The 19,942-nt window shown below is 39.2% G+C and overlaps 1 protein-coding gene across 8 annotated transcripts in view; it reads right to left on the bottom strand.

The window, feature by feature from the left end:
* Nucleotides 1-3,829, bottom strand: part of PLAGL1 (PLAG1 like zinc finger 1) — a 67,646-nt gene extending 63,817 nt beyond the window's left edge. For 7 of the 8 annotated variants that reach the window (XM_036906848.2, XM_036906850.2, XM_036906857.2 and 4 more), the window contains exon 1: nucleotides 3,531-3,829. The gene's annotated coding sequence lies outside the window, so the exon portion shown is untranslated. Of the gene's footprint in view, nucleotides 1-3,235; nucleotides 3,488-3,530 lie in introns of those variants that run through there. The other variant, XM_036906852.2, reaches the window with a different exon arrangement.
* Nucleotides 3,830-19,942: the final 16,113 nt, after the last annotated feature.

Here is a 19,942-nt window from a genome sequence, read left to right as displayed (position 1 = left end):
CAGAGTGGATTAGAACAAACAATTAGGTTTCACCTATCTGAAAGAGATACTCTAAGCAAATGCTAACAAAGAGAAAGGCGTGAGTGGAGTATTATAAAACAAAATGTATTTTAAGATAACAGGTTTGGGTAAGGAGATATAGAACATCACTAGAGAATGACAAAAGGTCCATTTCACAGAGAAGATAGAGCAATTCTAAACTACATATACTTTCAACTTTTATAATGCAAAGCTGATAGAATTACGAGGAGAGACTGAAAAAAAATCATTATTTTATTGATATTTTTATTATACTTATCTTCAGTAACTGACAGAAAAACCAAAAAATTACAGTTAAAAAAGATTTGAATGCCACAATTCTTAGGCTTGATCTAAGACATATACATGTGTTTGTATAAATATATATATTTATATGCCTACCTTGCCCCAAAAGTCTGTGAGTACATAGTCTTCTCAATCATTCAAGGAGCAGTTGAAAAACTAACCAGGAGGCCACAAAGCAATTCTCAAATTTCAAAGAGTCGGTAGCATAGAGCCCTCATTTGCTGACTACAGTGCAAGTTAGAAATCAATAACAAAAGGATAACTCACAAAACCTTCCACATTTGGAACTAAAATATACTTCAAAAATTTCATGGGGTAAGAAAAAATACAATGAAAGGAAATTTTTTGAACCAAAAAATACACTACATATAAAGCAACAGTAAATAAAAATCTGCAGTAATTGCAGAGAGAGAGACAAACCAGTGACCAGAGTAAAGGACCCGAGCATATTTGAGAATATGTACATGACAAAGGTGGCACAGCAAATGCCTGGCACTGGGACAGTCACCGCTCCACATGGGAAAAAGAAAAGCAATCAATCTTGATCCTACCACATAAATACAATATATACATCTGTACACATATGTATCAGATAAATTTAAAGAGCTGAAAGTATAAAGAAAATACAAACTTTAAAACTTTCAGAAAAAAATGTCAAGATGTATTTTCCTTAACAGTAGAGAGTATCTTCAAGACACAAAAGCACAAAGAGAAGAGTATCTGCAGTGTGTATAACCAACAAAGGATTTGTATCTTAACTGTTTTTCAACAGAAATCTCTGCAATGATGGAAATGTTAGTAAAATACATTAGTATAGTATAATGTAAAATAACACAAAATATGTGGCCACCAACCATATGTGGTTATTGAGCATTTGAAATGTGGCCTAGAGTAACTGAAGATCTGAAATTGTTTAGGTAAATATGATGGCATTGGCATTTTAAAATCCTTGATGAAGATCTATGTTTTTATATACTGTTCAGTATTTAATTTTGTCATGAAGGAATTTGATTTTGGCTTATATTCCTATATGAAATATAATTTCAATTTTGTAGAAGATCACACAAAAGTTGCTTTTAGAAGGCGAACACACCAAAATGTTCACAATATTATCTGTGATTTTAATTTTTTCCAAATACTAAAAAACATTATTTAAGATATAAAAACATATAACATACATGGAATTTCATGAACATTGATGTATCCACCATAGAATTTATGAAATAAAACATCAGTGATATTGTTAAATTGTCTAGGTACCTCTCCCTGATCATGATTTTTTTTTTTTAAAGACAAGCTGGAAAAAAGACTAGAGCTTCAGGCCTCTTCATTTTAGGACACCCCTATTTTAATGTACTTGGGGGGAAGTTAATGTACAGATTATATGTATCATTTAACAAACAGTTATGAAGCAAAGAGCTATGCAACCATTGCCCAAGTCAGGAGATAAAGTATTTCCAGCATCCCAAATGCCCTCCTGTGCCCAATCATATTCGATGTCCCTCTCTCCTTTAGGAGATGACTACTAGCTTTACTTTTATGGTATTAGTTTATTTTTCTATTCTACTTTAAAAGCTTATGTGTGCCTTCCTAAACAACAGTTTTATTTCACCAGGTTCTGAATTTCACACAGATTATATCATATTCTTCAGCAATTTGGCTTTTTTTGACTCAACATTGAGACACATTTGTGTTAAAATGAAAAACTACTCCATTCACCACTGAACTGGGTGGGTTCCATTTTATGACTAGCGTATACAATCTACCTTTCTCCAAATGGACACAAAGGTTGCTTTCCAGCTTTGGGGTACTACAAATAACACTGCAATAAACCTGTGGATGTCTGCTTGTGCATATGTATGAAAATTTATCTAGGGCAGTGGCTTTCAAACTTTTTTGCCCATGACTCATACGAAGGAATGACGTTTTACATCATGACACACATCTGTGTGTGCATAAACCCGAGAGAGAGAAAGAAGTTTCATGAAGCAAATATCCTATGACTTGAGACACGTTCTGATATCTTCCGGTCTCTGTTCATGTTTTACAAATTCTGATCATTAATCCATTTAACTGATTTCACCACCCACTAAAATGGGCTTCAAACTTTGGAAAACATTGCTCTAGAGGATAAATATCTAGGAGTGGAACTGCCAGGACGTGGGACATGGACATTAGACATCATCAGCTTTTCTTGATCCTTAACTTTTAAATTAATGTGCTTATCTAAGGGCATATACATTTACCACTATAATTTTAGAGGTAAACTGTGAAACATCAGGTCATTTTACCTTTTCCTTTGGTTATCAAATAGTATGCATCACTTACCATGTGCTAAGTATCTACTGGGCTCCAAGAGAGACTGATGGGTTAATATACTGGGGGGCGAGGGGGAGCAGGAGGGGGGCAGGGGCAACAAGGGACCAGGACCTTGGTGAGGCCCCAGAAAGCTCACAGGAGGGGCCTCGGATCCTGCCTGGGGAGGGAGGGGTTTGGGGAGGATTCCTGGAAGAAGGAGGACCTAAGCTGAGTGTTTCTATTTTTAATTTTTATTGGTTTCCTAAAACGTAAAAGTAACACATTTGTTGAAAGAAGAAACGTCAAAATTACAGGAGTTTATTAAGAAGTACAAATTCCTGCCACCATACTTAAAGTTTGATGCTGAGTCTAAATAACCAAATTGTATTATCAGCTATCCTAATGCTGGAAATTTTTTGAAGCCCACATTTGTAAATAGTTTTAAGAGTCGATCTGATAGAGTCCAGAATATTAAAGCAAAAACTAAAACCTATTTTCATAATGAATGTAAATGCAAACATTTCATGTTTAGTCACATTACTTTTAACAGACTTTTTTTTTTTTGGCCTTCTGGCAAGGTTAGAGTGCCAGGTTTCAAAAACCGATTACTTACTCCAAACCAAATATACACGAACGCGTCGAAGAGTGGCATTTGGAACGACCAGTTGGAAGAATTTTTTGTCCAAGTCCACTCGCCTTGCGCGGTGACAATCTGCCGGAGTTTCACACTCGGTCCTGAGGCGCCAGACCCCGTCACGTACGCGGCACGGCGGCACCGGCACACCCTCCCCGGCGCGGCACGGCGCCCGGGACGGTCCTCGCTCCGCGGCAACGCGGCCGCCCCGCCGCCCCCAGGCCCACCGCGAGGCCCCCAGCACCGAGCGGGCCGCCGGCGCCCAGCCACCTACCCTGCGGGGCCGGAGCCCCCCGGAACTCAGGCGAGGCTGCGCGGGCGCGCCGCCTCCGCGGCCATGACGGCGACCCGGGGAAGCACCCCGCGCGCCCAGGCCCGCGGTCCGCAGGGCTGCTAGCAGCGCCGTCCAGTCCGTTGGCCCGTCCGTCTGCCAGGAAAGTGAGGCCAAAATACGCCCCAGACGTGTCTAAATTAAGGCTCGGGGCGGTACCGCCAGGCTGAATGACAAATGGCAGATGCCGTGGGCTTTGCCGCCCTCGGCAGCCGCGAGGATGGCTGCTCCGAGGAGGCCGCGCACAGGCGGAGCCCGGGAGCCGGAACGGCGCGTCCGCGAGGAGGGCGCTGGGGCCCCTGGCGGGGGCGTCACGTGGCAGGAGGCGGCCCCGCCGGGGAGCCAGGGGGTCGGCGGCCTGGGCGGAGAAGAGGACGGGCGCCCAGACGCCGGGCCGGTTGAGTCATCCGTGTGGGCTAAGCCAAGGTCGCCCAGGTGCAGAGCTGGCGCAGGTAGACCCGAACCAGCCCGAAGCCCCGGACTGTATCGGAGGCTGTTCACTTCAGACACCACCAGGATGAACTGCTCTGTACCAAATCCTAAGTGAGAAAAGCACGGCAGATGCTGGGGCACGCTGCAATGAGCCAAACTTACTTACCTCCTCTTCGTGCAGCGCTGGAATAGAGGCCGCCTAAATGCGACCCCTAACTGTGAGCCAGGCACTCTTCTAAGCACTTCGCAGGTAAATAAACGGCATCCTCATGACAGCCCTGTGCGAGATACTAGGACTCCCATCTTAACAGATGAAGACATTAAGGCCCAGAAAAATTAGACGGAAATAATTTTTTAGTTAGGGAATCGTACTACGAATGCTTTAAGTAATGTTGAAGTTTTTTATGTTGTTTGAACTTAAGAAAAAGAAACTGAAGCCAGTCTCCAGAAGTTGCTCTCTTCTCTGCAAGATATGTATTTCCCAAAAGAGGCCTGTAAGTGTTAAGTGAAAAGACTGAAAACCATATAAGGAATTCACTACATATTTTAGTCTCTGAAATAGAGGTTAAGAGCATCATACACTTCCACCCACCTTCACCTCAATCTCCCAATTTCCATTGCTTATATAACTTTTGGCTTACTAGCACTTGGAACATTTATAAGGACTCTGCTACCTTATTCTCCCAGATGTTGTCTTAATTCTGTATTTAAATGAACTCAACTTTCATCATAGCGTATTCATTCTTAAATTCTTTATCTTTCTTCCTTTCTTAATGGACTGTTCTCTCTTCCAAGTAGTTTTCTTAGAGAGGGCTTATAGAGTACCTTAATGTTTTATCTGCTTATCTCTATACATAAGTAAAAACTGAGCAGGGTAAATATTTTAGAGTCATGCCTTCCTTCAAAACCTAGCAGAACAAGAAGGTAATTGCTTCACTGATTTTTGACATTAGATTTCTGTGGAGAGATCTGAATCCTATAAGACTTTTCCCTGGGAGGTAATCTGATTTTTCTGCTTGGATGCCTGAAGAATTCTTTATCGTTAAAGTATCCTTTGGATATTTATCTGGGCTGTACTTCAATGTCAATTATTCTGTATCAGTTTTTTCCCCAGTATATAGTATGATCTTGCAGTTGATGGACTCCATGCTCCTTTTCTTAGTATAGTGCCCCTTTCATATTACATATCTGAGTAAGTTTATCTTTCATGGGTTGGATTTTCTACTTCAGCATCACCAGTTATCTTTATTCTTGATCTTTGTCTTCCACATCCATCTTCTCTTGACTTGCACTGACTCTCTCAAAATATCCTGTTCATTGATTTTTCTAGTTCATTGGATTTTTTAATATTGTTTTGGATCTCAATTTTCTTAGGTACACAATTTCTCTTTTCTTCACATTCTCATATCATCCTTGAGCTGTTTTAAAGAATCTGCATACATATTCTTTAGACTGAAATACATAAGGAATATGAATCTATATTCCTTGTTTATGTTCTTGGTTCTTCGTCTGTCTTCTGCATGCTTTCTCTGGGTTCCTACTCCCATCTCCCAAGTTACAGCATGTTTGCATAACAACTGTGTCCTATCTTTTATTTTGCTTATTCTTAAAAAGTTAACAACTGACCTTGTATTTGTGCTAATATGCTGAGTGTGAGTTCCTGGTGCACTTTCCTTTTCACCCGAGAGGTGTCTGAGTTCCCTATCCTGACCTTCAGTTTTAGGGCTGTGTTGCTTCTATCTCCTTTTTCTGTGGCCTGAGGGTTTTAGGACAAGGGGAGGAGTGGTAGGGGATTGTGGAACTCAGCTGGAGAGGAGCAGAGAACCTGCTGGGGGAGATCTGCCACACTTCTGAAATTCCTTTACGTCCTCACCAGCCCACCTTCCAGCCAGCCCAAGGAGTACCCCACCCTCAGGAGCTTCAGTTCATTTGCCTAGTTCAGGGTGGTACCCTGGACGTCGGCAAGCTTTCCTGCTTCTGGCAAGATTCAACGCTGATGTGTAAAGGTTCCTTGATGTTTCATAGGGATGATGCGGACTTCTTCCCTGCCTGGAAGGACCTTTGTGAAAATCCTCAGTGTGCCACGCAGGAGGGTGGAGGACTGTAACATACCGCCTGTCAACAGAAACTTTGGTGTCTTTGCTTTGTCATCTCTTTTCACATCTGACACTGTAACGCTGTACTTCTTTCTTTGGTTGCAGCAGGTGAGGTTTTTTTGCTGCTTTCTTTTCTTTACATGGCTTAGGGTTTGGATTTTTTGGTCATTTTTATCCATAAGACAGTCATTCAGACTGACTCCCTTAGTAATGAATTTATCTTTATGTTATTTCCGCCAAATTCTCTGAACACGTTGACTTGGTAACGGACCCCTCCTTCTTCTGAAACCTGTCTCAGCGACACATGCCTTGGCATTACAAGGTGCCCCCCAAACAGGTTCTATAGCAGAGGTTACAGACTTAAACCTCTATGAAGTTTAAAACAATGAGGAATGGGATTAAAGTGAAAAGAATATTCTTTGTGTAAGGACCAGATGCTATACAGCTCCAGCCAATCACTGCTATGTTGCAATTCGGGGCAATATTGCCAATTCTGTATAATTTTCAAGATAAACATGATATCTAGTGTTTCAATATAAGTTTCTAATTTTGGAAATACTTGTGGAGGTCAAATGAAACAGTTCTCAAGGCCAATTGGACTCAAGGGTTACTAGTGCGGTCTAAGTTATAGAGAACCTTTCAGGATGAATTTATTGATCACTTCTAACTATTGTAAGATAGTCTTGTTTCACAGACTCTTCAATGACTTCTTAAAATGTGCTTAGCAAATATAAACAAGATTCATGCTGACATATTTATAATTTGATAAAACATGTTGGGACCCAACACTTTCACAAACAGGTGTTACTATGGATAATAGCTATGATCAGGCTAAAATTAATACCATGTGAATAGAGAGTCCTTACAAATTAGGACCATATTAGCAAAATAGCAGGAAAAAATAATTTTCAATTATGCAGAAAAGGCATTTGACAAATTCCAACACTCATTCTTGGGGAAAAAAAAAAACTAGGAAAAGAATGGAACTTCCTCAACCTGATAATGGATGTATTTGCTTTGTATGGCTGCGGCAATAATTTATCACAGATTTGTGGCTGAAACAAGACATCTATTCTCTCTCAATCCTGGAGGCCAGAAGTCCAAAATCAAGGTGTCAGCGAGGCTTCACTCCCTCTAGTGGCTCTCAAGGGGAGAATCCTTCCTTACATCTTTCAGCTTTTGGTAGTTGGCATTCTTCAGCTTCCTTGGCTTCTGGCCACATCACTCCAATCTCTGCCTCCATTTTCACATCACCTTCTCCTCTGTGTGCCATGTGTTTTCTTCTGTGTGTGTCTACCTTGGAAGGATAGATGTCCTTGCATTTAGGATGCACGCGAATAACTTGGGATCTCCTCATCTCAGTATTCTTAATTTAATCTGCAAAGACCCTTTCTTTCCAATTCAGGTACCATGCACGTTTTGGGGGATTAGAACATGGGCATACACCTCTTTGGGGAGGGGGACCATCTTTCAACCTCGTTAAGGGGAAAAAATCTAGTCAGTTTTGTTGTGGAAATTGACACACTGATTCTAAACTTAACATGGAAATGAAAAGTTTAATAATATAAAAGCCTGACATGTTGTGACAATCACCAAAATCTGACACAGAGACTTGAAATGAATAAATGTGACTGGGAAAATGGCGCTGAAAGACTTGCTACAATACAGGTTCCCACAAACCTTCAATTTGTAACAAACATAACATCTGCAAAGTTCAATATAGCAGAGCACAATAAAACGAGGTGTGCCTGTATTGATTACATGCTGAAATACTATCTTAGATGAATTAGCTTAAATAGAGCATGTGATTTAGATTAACTTAAACTGTTTATTATTTTAATACGACTACTAGAAAACTTAAAGTTACATATGTGGCTTACATATTATTTCTGCTTGACAGTGCCCTTCCAGAAAGAAATCTAGGAATAAGCAAAGATTACTTGGGTATAACACAAAAAGCAATGATTGTGGAAGAACTGTAATTGGTTTTTACCAAAAAATAAAACCTTCTGCTCTTCAAAAGAAACCATTAAGAAATGGAAAAGTCAAATCACATACTGGGAGAAAAATATTCCCAAGACATATATCTGCCATACGGCTTGTATCAGAATACTTAAAGAACTCATACAACTCAATAATACAAACAGCATAACTAAAATGGACAAAGACTTGAAAAGACACATCACTAAAGAAGAAATGTGAATGGCCAACAAGTACATGACACTCAACATCAGTTACCCAGTAACCAAGGCAAATTAAAATCACGGTGAAATACCAACACATCCACACTGCAATGCCTGAAGTTCAAAAAGCCTGACAATACTGTTGCCCAATATGTGGGAAAACCAGAACTCTCACACAATGTTGATGGGAATATAAATTAGTAAAGCCACTCCAAAAAACTCAGTTTCTTTCAGTGTTAAACATGCACTTACAATATGACCTAGTAATTCCACTCCGAGGTATTTATTCAAGAGAAATAGTAACGTACCTACACAAAGACTTAGTCACAAATTGTCATGTTAGCCTCAAACCAGAAACAACCCAAATGTCACTAATAAAATAAGCAAACTGATTATTATCTCACAGATGAACCTAAGAAACTACAAAGTAAAAGAAGCCATGCACAAAATAAGACAAACTATATGATTACATTTTTATGAAATTTTAGGGGGGAAAATGTAATCAGTCAAAGAAAATGCTGATCACTGGTTTTCTAGGGTAGATAGAAGGGGGAACATGAGGGAGCTTGGTAGCAAAATGGAAATGTTCTAAATCTCGATCAGTAAGATGATTACATGAACCTATGCCTTTGTCAGACCTCACTGAATGATACGCTTCAAGTAAGCCCACTTGGTTATCTGAATTAAACCTCAATGAAGTTCACTAAAATTTTTCTATTATTACTTGCATGGAATGGGGAAAAAGCATTAGATGAGATTTTTTTTATCTTCATCTACAGCAGTTTGAATTAGAATCTACCTTCTGCTTTTCCACTGTTAACTTTTTCACTAGCATTCCCCTGTGCATTATCAGTTCATTTTCTCACCTATGAGGGTTTAAATGATAGAGATGAAGCTCAAACCCAAGTCCTTCCTGTGACTCCTAATCCAGCATTCTTTCACAATATCAAACATCCATTGGGAGCAATCACATTACACAAATTACATTCTGCTTAACAGAACTTGAAAAGATCTACTAGTGAATTCAACTCAACAAATATTTGATTAAGTTCCTAGATTTAATTTGCTCCAACCAAAATAGTGTAACATTTTAAGTCTGATACAGAGTTCTTTAGAGGTCCATAGCATCTGTCCAAACTACCTCTCACTGGCCTTATGGCTGGCCTCTCTCAATCTCCAAGTCCCTTCTTTTTTTAGAGATTATAATTCTTAGCTCACAGTACTCCTCCGCACTTCCCTACTCTTATCACTATTTGCAATGACTTCTCCATCCAGGTATCACTTGGTCAAACAGGTCTCCCATGAGAACATTTTTTTTATTTTCACCAAAGCAAAACTGACTAATGTCCATTTCTGTCTTCAACTGACCCATGTTTGGTGGACATAGTAAGCTCACAAGGTGATGTTTGGTATATGTAGTTTCTCTATTAACATTTTTTTACACTGCAAGTACCAGAAAAACTTGACCATGTATGTTGGGAAGCACAACAGTATCATCATGGTTTAGCCATATGCCAAGGATCAAGACAGTCTGTGCGAAAGAAGAACATGGCTGCCTGTGGCTTCCAAAAAAGTGAGGATGGCCCATGGATCTAAGGAGCTATGCGTTTTCTGCTTTTATAGTAAAATGTACTAGTGTGATTCAAATTACACAAAGTGTGGATATAAATTTTAAATTTTAAAGCAGGAAAATTCAGTGTCTAGCTTGAAATGAAAACACATTAAAAATGGGAACAAAACAAACTTTCACCTTTTATTAATAAGTAACCAGAACCAGTCAGAAGTACTTCAAAATAGAATCAACAGCACCAATTTTCATTCCTGTTTCATGTGGCATGAAAGAAACCCAGTTGACGACAATCAATTGAAAGTTAGCCTTTGGAGTGAAGAAATAAAAGCAGTATACAAATGCCAAATATTGATATTTATTCTGTTTTTCTCTCTACTGTAATAAAAATTTCATCACAAAATTTGACAGCAATAGGCAATAAGATATAAGAAAAAGGGAAGACGGTAGATGCTTTCATAATTTAGAAATACCAGCCACTCACTTTAAAGTAAAAGGATATGGCAGACTGAATCCACCTATTTCCTTCTCTCCCTTCCAGACCTCTACCAAAAAAAAACATCAGAGGACAGACATGAGCAGCAGTTGAGAGAGTTCAATGGATTCTGATGGACAAAAAGCAAATGCGTGAGTGGTAACTGACAAGAATGGAGACGTGCCCCCTCAGCAGTACCAGACAAGAAGAAGCTGAAGTGTAGGGGCCATCAGGAAAGCCTTGGCTGAAAGTCTTTATTTTGAACGCAGAGCAGTTAGGTGACCAGGTCCCTGTGGCACCTCGGTTAGTCAGACAGCCACGCCTCCTCCACCCCAGAGGAAACCAGAGTTACCGTCTGGATCAACTGAACTGAGAAAGATGCAGATTCAGATACACAAGGGAGGAGAATTAAAACAAGAGAATTACTGAACATCTAAAACCTGAACTGTGACACATTATTTGGCTTTAAATAATATACTTTATTAAATTTTTGTTCCACTGTAGAATTAAAATAACAGTGAACTTTGCACTAATTGTGTAACTACTTTATCATATTCCTTATTGTTCATCTTCAATTTTTCCTTTCCTTTTTGGAGTTAGCAGTTCGACAGCCTGAACTCTTGGTCCATGGACTTTACCAACAGGTGCTCGTGATTCTCAGAAGATGTATTTTACTTCCCCTCCCATAATGTCCCCAGTGATTCTTAAGCCTCTGCTTTAAAGAATAAACTCCTATACCATTATCCTAGAGGAGAGGTCAGCAGACTACTGCCTGTGGGCCAAATATAGCCTGGCATCTCTTTTTGTACAGCCTGTGGGTAGGAAAGAGTTTGACATGTTTTAGATGGCTGGGGAGAAAATAAAAAATGTTTGGTGACATATGAAAATTATATGAAACTAAATTTCATTGGCCGTAAAGTTTCATTGGAACACAGTCACTCTCTTTAAGTTAGGAGTTGTCTAATGGCTGCTTTCATGCTACAACAAGCAGGGATCTGCATGGCCCACAAAGCTGACAATACTTTCTAGCCAGCCCTTTAGCGAAAAGGGCTGACCCGTGCCCTGGAGGTCTAGGCACCATCCCGACAGCGTAAACCTCCATGTCTTGTTTCTTTGCATCCTTTGACCTCCAATCCTCAATTGTCCTCCAGGCTATTCTCATTCCAGGACTACCCTGAGCTTCCCGTCTCCTCTCATCTCTATTCCTATGGCTGCCTGTCCTACTGCCCCTGTGCCCTCTGATCCTCTCCGCATCAGCAAGCCAGGCTTCTCCCTCCTCCTCCTCAAAGCCTTTACTCAAAAGCCTGGCTCTCCTCAGAGATCCCCCAAATCTGAGGTCCTCTTGGTTGGAGGCAGTGCAATTGACTGTGCCCATCAGTACTGGTTGGGGTTAGAAAGACTGTCACTCTTACCCCCACCCCCACTTCTAAGTCACTGATCCTTCTCCTATATACTAAAACATTTCCTCTTGGACCCGTGATGTCCAGCTCCTACACTCGCTTCCTGGCCCAGCGTTGTTGTCCGTGGACTCCCTGTGGATCTTGCACAGTGGAGGGTTTTGGCATTTGGCCCGTAAAATGTCTCCTCTTGCTACCCCATCTTCAGCATCCACATGGGTGATTTATTCATTTCCCTAGTTTTAGAGTTCCTTTGCTTCTTTCTAATGGAAAATCCCTCTTTCCACTTAAGCGATCCTCTGAATCCATGACAACCTCCTAGACTTTAACAGCTTGGAACAGCTCCACTCCAGAAATTTTAAACTCCAGAATCCCCACCTCTGATCGTCACTTCCTGCTCTTCCAGGTCTCTCTCATTTACTCCCAGGATATTTACTCTGCAGCAGTACCCACAGCCTCCTCTGACTGCAGTCTCTTCCCTAGCTAGACTGCCCAGCGCATTATCTCACCACCGTCTTCATCTTGACACCTGTCTTTTTACTGAACCAAACTCAAAAGTTCTAGCCAACTATAGAAGGAATGATTTTAAAAAGTTACAAGTTGTAACAATCATAATAACTGATACATGCAAGAGTCATCAATAGCTGCTAAAACTACAGTGTGAAAATTGAAGAGGAAAGGATATTTACACAATATACGTAGTTTCCAAGCACCTATCTCCCCACAAATTACTAAAAAGGTGAAAAAAAACAGCAACTTTACATTGAAGAAACCTAAGCAGATACCACCTTAACCAAATGATGGAAGTTCATGTAATAGGACAAATTGGCACGTGCCTTGTAAGGCAAAGCACTGAAAAGGACATAACATTACTTATGTAGTATTCCTGCTAAAAAAACACAGGCCCCAAGTTTTACAAAGAGGAAACAATCGACAAACCAAAAGTGAGGTATGTTAGAAAAAAAAAACTAGACCATATGCTTCAAAAACATCAATGTTATGAAAGAAAGCTGAAAAATTCTTTCAGATTAAATGCGATTAAAAATACCACTGAAAGCAATGCCTGATTCTATAATGAAGCTTGGATTGTGGTTTGTTTGTTTTTTTAAGCTATAAAGACATTGAGACAACTGGAAAAAACTGAATATGGACTGTGCATTTAATAATATGTCAATGTTAAATTTCTTGAGTGTAATAACTATGTTATGGTTATGTGGAAGAATGTCATTGTTCTTAAGAGATAAAAGCTGGAATATTTAAAGTTAACTGGTCATAAAGTCTAATTCTCCAATGGCTCAACAATATAAAAACTATATATATGAAAGTGATAAAGCAAATGTGGCAAAATGCTAACAATTGGTAAATCTACATGAAGGGTTTAAAGGGGTTCCTCTTTCAATTTTTCATTTTGAAAAGCTTCAAAACCACAAAAATTATAAGAACTCCAGCTTGGATTCAACCATGTGATTATGAGGCTCCCATATTCAGGCTGTTGAGAACTGCGGGAAAAGTCCCACAAATGAAGACATGCATGAAGACAGAGCTGTGCCTAATACTGCCTAGTCAGCTCACATCCCATTTGCTGAGTAGCTTTTCCAAACCTTAATCCCATACCTCAAATCCCTCCAAATACCCTAACCATCTTCCTACTTCCTGGAAAACTGTGAGTATCAAGAACTCTCAACTTCCTCCCTTTCCCACTAGGTATGAGCTGTTTATATCACCCATCTTGCCCCTGACTTTGTTCACAACTAATTCCTCCATATGATAATTCTTATGCCCTTTCAACTAAACAAAAACCTGTTCCATCAGTCAACACCCCTCTATCTCCTTAAAATCCCATATTTAATTCTCCACTGGCTCTTTCCCCTCTATAAAGTTTCCCCCAACTTGAAAAAAAATTAAAAACCCAAACCCCAGATCTCCTCTTGCTGCACTTTATAGTTCTGCTTCCCCTCAAGCTTTGTGACAGTGACTTCCACCTGGGCTCCCTCCTTCTTTAGCATCATTCACACCTCAGCCTCCGGCCCCCAGTTGTAGGCTCTCCTCTGCTTCCCTCACTACTCCACTGATGCCCTTCTGGAATCAGAAAGCCAGTGGGGTGCCTGTCATCTGGGATCTCTTTGCAGCATCTGGTGTTATCCCCCCTCCTTCCTGCTTAGGATCCTCTTCATCAGGTCCAGTGGTACCCTTCTCTCTGGGCATTTGTCTTACTACTCTGACCATTCTTTCTAAGCCTCCTGGGAAAGCCAAGAGTCTCTAAAAGGACTATTTCCCAGGGAATTTTAACAACATTCCCTTTCAGAGGCTCCTGAAATATCCTTGGCCCTCTGGTCTTCTCACTTTAAAATTATACTTCAGTGACCTCATCTAAACCAGGAGTAGTGTCAAGCAGCATATACATGCCAGGCACTGCACTAGGTGCCCTTTATGTTTCATTAGCTTCTTAGATGCAATCCAGTAGGCACTATTGTTACCTATATGGTACATATGAGTAAACAAAGATGAGGGAGATTAAGGTACTTGCAAAATTCTCTCAGCTAGTTAGTAACGAAGTTCAAAACCCTCTGATTCTAGAGCCTGTGCTATGCTACTCCCACAAACTCATTAAGATAAGACAACATGCACACAACGGCAGAGGACAACAGGAACTAAATAGGCAACGGGACATTCTATGAATAGGTCTGAGTGAGTTCATAATGCATTACACTAACATGGAAGGTGCAAAAGGACTTCACATTCTGCCTTTATTGACTAACACCGTAGGATGGAGAAGGAGCCTCTAAACTTCTTTTCCATTAGGAAATTTTGGCAATTATTACTGTATTTTTTGTATTACCGTTGTAAGATTTATTAATATCTTTTCTCAAATTATTCCAGCTGTAGATAATCTTCAAGGTCCTGTTTTGTGAGTCTTTCTAATATCTTGTAGTGGCTTTCCTGTTTTATCCTTCAGGGGTCATTTTTGCAGAGAAAAATAACAACTTTTATAGAAAAGGGGGTCTGCTTTTTAATGGTGGAGTAACTACACAGAGTAAACATGGAGGTCACTCCTACGAGCAGTACCTCTGAGGCAGGATCCAGTAGATTTTTGTCCTGTTGTCATTTTAAAGTTACTACTAGATTTGTTTCACTCTGGCGTGCCTTCCTAACAGTTGAGCTTTTAGGCAGTGGGAATAATAAAATTCCACAAAGAAATTAAAGACTCTTAATGTCTGGATAATGCAGTTCTTTTCCTTTGTGAAAGCAATTAGAAAGGTAAGGAGAGATCTTTAATTGTAGCATTCCAGGAGGGTTTCAAAAGGTCAGGTGGTCATGGAATCACAGAAGTGAAAAATGAATGATACCTGCTCTCTGGAAGGTAACTTGATAATTCCTCATTTTACAGATGAGGCAACCAACACCCAGAGAGGCTGAGTAGTAGGAAATGGGAAGGAAGAGGAGATGGTAGCTGCAGAAGAGGTGACCCAACTTTCCTATTTCAATCAGATCTGGGGCTTTGAACCAGAGGATCAGAATCACCCAAAGAACTTTTTAAAAAACCACATGACAATGACAAGCCACAGACTAGGAGAAAATATTTGCAAATTACATATGTGATAAAGGACTTATATTCAGATATACAAAGAGTATTTAAAACTAAACAAGAAAGCAAATGACTCAATTAAAAAATGGTCAAAAGATCCAAATGGACCACTCACCAAAGGAGATACAAGGTGGCATATAAGCATATGAAAAGATGCTCAACACCATTTGTCATTACGGAAATGCAAATTAAGACAAGATACCACTACACATTTATCAGAACTGCTAAAATAATCTGACAACACCAAATTCTGGCAAGAATGCATAACAACAATCCATCACTGATGGTGGGAATGCAAAATGGTACAGCCACTTTGGAAGACAGTTTGGCAGTTAATTCAAAGTTAAACAGAGATATTCCATCCCATCCAGCTATCACCCTTCTTAGTATTTACCCAACTTCTTGGAAAACTTATCTTTAAAAAAAACTTGTACATGAATGTTTATAGCAGATTCATTCATGACCACCAAAAACTGGGAGCAATGAAGATGTCCTTCAATAGATGAATGGATAAACTATGATACATCTGTACTATATAATATTATTCAGCAATAAAAAGGAATGAGCTATTAATTCATGCAACAACATGCAAGAATCTTAAATGCATATTGTTAAGTAAAAGGATCCAGTTTCAAAAGACTACATACTGTATGATTCCATTCATATGACATTTTAGAAAAGGGAAACTGTAAAGATGAAAAACAAATTAAACTTACTAGGATTCTTGGGAGGTAAGAGTACTGACTAAATGAAGCACAGGAGTTCTGGGGTTTTTTTGGTGGGGGGACAGCGAAGTTATTCTGTATGGCAATGTAGCAGTAGATACAAAGCACTATTCTATATGGCAATGTAGTGGATACATGATGCTATGCATTTGACAAAACACACAGAATTATACAGCATAAAAAGTCAAGAATTAATGTATGTAAATTAAAAAAAAATCAACCCAGAGGTTATGAATGTAGACTGTGACAAAAGAATCTAACCATATTACTAATGCATGGTATAAACTCACTGAAGAGAGTCAGAGAAAGCAGGTGTTGACCTAAGTAACTTCGGAAATGACTAAAAACAAAAGGAGCTATACAGGAGCATGCACTCTAGTTGCCAAAGTTGTTTCCCATGGGGGTACAGGTTAGCAGTTCTGAAACCACTGTACGTGCATACTGGAAATGAAAAATTAGTAAACATATGGTAGATGTGGGAACCAGGTTTCTCTGTTAGAAGGAGGTTACAGATAAGAAGGTGGTGAAATCCAGAATAAGCCATGTAGTATTGGATTCAATGTGAAGGTATCATTATGAACTCATGTTTAGCTTAGCTTAATAAAGATATAGAAATAGTTATAGATATACATGAAACAGGTTCATATTTCCTAGGTCTATTGAGAAGACCTAGATGCAATGAAACCCTGTACTAATGAGCACACTCAGATCTTTGTTTCTAATACCATTCCCCAGTAAAAGGGACTAACCCCCCTTAGAGGCATTGCTGATTCTAAAGTGGGGGCAGGGAACATACTAGATGAACCTGAAGCATCTTGTAATGTCCAAAAGTGATGAAAGAACTCAAATCAAAACAATAATGGCAGTATGTCAAAGGGATACGGGTGTCAGCCCAAAAGAGCTGAATGACCAAAACTGGAACAATATGAGCAACAAAATTATTTATGGAGTACTGAATTATAAGCCAAGATATAAAATAAATATCCATTTACATCTGTATGAGTAGATACTGATATAAATAATTGAAAAATAAATAAATGGAGGAGAAGAGACAAATCCTGTGCAGGAAAATTCCAAATAATTTATGTAGATACTCTGTTCTCAAGGAGGTGGTATCCACCTCTCCAGTCCCTAGGTGTGGGCTGCACACCATGACTTCTTCCGAAGCATACAGCATGAAAAGTGGAATCAAGGGGAATGCTGCAGTGGAGAAACCTGTCAAACCCTACCTCAGCCCGGTGATCAAGGTCAACATCAACAGTGGTTGATGTCACAGTCATAGCGTGTGCCATTTCCTTTACCTCTATCGTCTTCTTCCCCCAAACCCCAGTTAACTATGGAAAAACCTCAAACAAACCCAAATAGTGGGACTTCCTATAAAATACCTGAGCAATACTTCTGAAAACTGTCAAGGTCATCAAAAAAAGCAAAATGTGGGACACAGTCATCACCAAGAGGTCCCTGAAGAGACATGAGAACTAAATGTAATGTGCTTCCCTGGATAGGATCCTGAAGCATAAAAAGGAAATTAGGGAAAAACTAATGAAATCTGAATAAAGCATGGAGTTTAGTTGATAATATTGCATTCTTGGCTCATTAATTGTGATAAATATACCACAGAAATGTAAGATGTTGATAATGGGGGAAACTAGGTGTGAGGTGTCCTGGAACTCTCTCTACTACCTTTGCAACTTTTGTGTAAATCTGAAAGTACCCTAAAATAAAAAGTATATTAAAAACACACTTGCCTGAGCAATCCCTGAAGAGCTTTGGACTGCGTCTGTCTGGGAACATTGCCATCAGGCAGCTAACAGGAATACTAAGTCATGGAGAACAAGTAATGGACAAAATATACCTTTAAAGAGTTCCTCCAGGACACCCCAGCTCTTTATTCAGCACCTAACCCAATCATTCATATACTTGATAAACACTTACAGAAGACCTACTATGTGCCAGGAACTCTGCAAGGTACTATGAATCAAATCCAACTAAAGCACTATTTTCCAAACAGTGGGTCCAAACCATTAGTGGGTCATGAAATCATTAAGTGGGGGTCATAACCAGCATTTTTCCCCTAATGAAACAAAATGATAAGCAATATTGGAATGGAATTTCCATAAGGTTTTGCTTTGGGGAAATTATTTCAGTATGTGTGTGTGTGATTGGGATTATGACATAGAATGCATTCCTTAATGTAGGTTAAAGTCAAAAGAAACTTGGAAGCTACTGCAGTAAGTTACGTCCCTGGTTTCAAGGAGCTTAAACTTACTGGGAGAAAACAGACAAGTAAAATCTTGGGAGTGAGATTTTTTTTCAAGTATAACATAACGAATAAGTTTTTTGTGTATGTGAATCACAGAAAAAGACAATGATAACCAGTTTACACAATCTAAACCTAAGTAATACCTTGTATTTTTATAATTATTTACTTATAATTTATTCTGCAATGTCCCCTGCCCAGATTCATATGTTGAAGCCTAACCTCCAATGTGATTGTATTTGGAAATAGTGCCTTAAAGGCAGTAATTAATGTTACATGAGGTCACTGGGATGGGACCCTATCTGATAAAACTGGTGTCCTTTTAGGATGAAGAGACACTGGAGTTCTTGTTCTTCATGCCCACAGAGAAGAGGCTATCTGAAGACACAGGTAGATGTCTACAAGCTAAGGAAAGAGGTCTCACCAGACACCAATCCTGATGGCACCTTTATCTAGAGACTAAAACTTTAAGAACAGCAAGAGAATAAATCTGTTCTTTAAGCTATCCAGTCCATGGTATTTTGTTAGGGAAGCTCTAGCAGACAAATACACTACTATAACCCAAAGGAATTTAAGGCAGCTAACTAGCTAAGACACTCATCTAAGCTATGAATTTAGAGACCTGGCACTCAATTTTATACAGATTTTCTCTACAAATGGCCTAACAAATCTCTGATGGTATATTTTTATAGAAATCCATATGTCCATGATTTTCAATAATTCAGTTATACCCAAGCCTCTGATTTGTTTACAAATTTATCTGTTATTTTGAATTAGAATATGCACACATTTCTAATCTCTAGATTACTTCCACAAGCATGCAGTAATGCTTAAGATCAATTAATACTTAATCCTTTGGACCCCCTACAAACCATTATAACTACTGGTAAGCCAATGAAAAAATTTCTATCTAAAGACCGAAAATGTAATTTTCACTTTAACGTTTCCAGGTTGGACCCATTCTCTTGAGGCTTCTCAAAGGCAAAATAAGCATATCAATGGAAACTTAGTATTAATATGATTTTATCTGAAGTATAAAGGTTTTAAGAAGTTAAATCTAAGTATTCATAATAAAAAGTGAAATTGCAAGTGAGAGCCTCCTTCTTGTTTCTTTCACAATTCCCAGAAAAGGGGTTAGAGAGGAAGAGAAAATAGAACAATAATAGGAAGAAATGGGGGAGAAGTAGTTCTGTATTACACTGAAAAAGAATCTATAAAAGTATCACATTCAGATTCTGAGATTGTGCAATGGTTTGACACAAACATACTGTCTTGCTCCAGGAGATGAAAGCTGCTTTAAGTGCTCCTCTTTTGACATGAGGTTAGATATTTACAACAGTCTCTTCACTGGGAAACACTTTGCTCTATAGGGGAAATTTTAATCATGCTTGTGAAACTTACTTTACATACCCATTCTAGTTACCTCAGTTTCTCTTGTCTAATATGTGTACAGACTCACATATAATAAGAACCTAAAGGAAGGATTTTGCTGATGCCCCCTAATTGCCTCAGTATCATTCAGTTTGGTGTGAGAATAAATACGCTACAGCATGTTTAGAAAAAAGGACAAGAAAATGTAGAGAAATCAAAACTCAAAAAAATGCATGGGGCTATCCCTCTGAAATCTCAGACCC

The sequence above is a fragment of the Manis pentadactyla genome, chromosome 12 (assembly GCF_030020395.1).
Source record: "Manis pentadactyla isolate mManPen7 chromosome 12, mManPen7.hap1, whole genome shotgun sequence".
NCBI classification, from domain to species: Eukaryota; Metazoa; Chordata; class Mammalia; order Pholidota; family Manidae; genus Manis; species Manis pentadactyla.
This window is presented reverse-complemented; position numbering and strand designations above follow the sequence as displayed.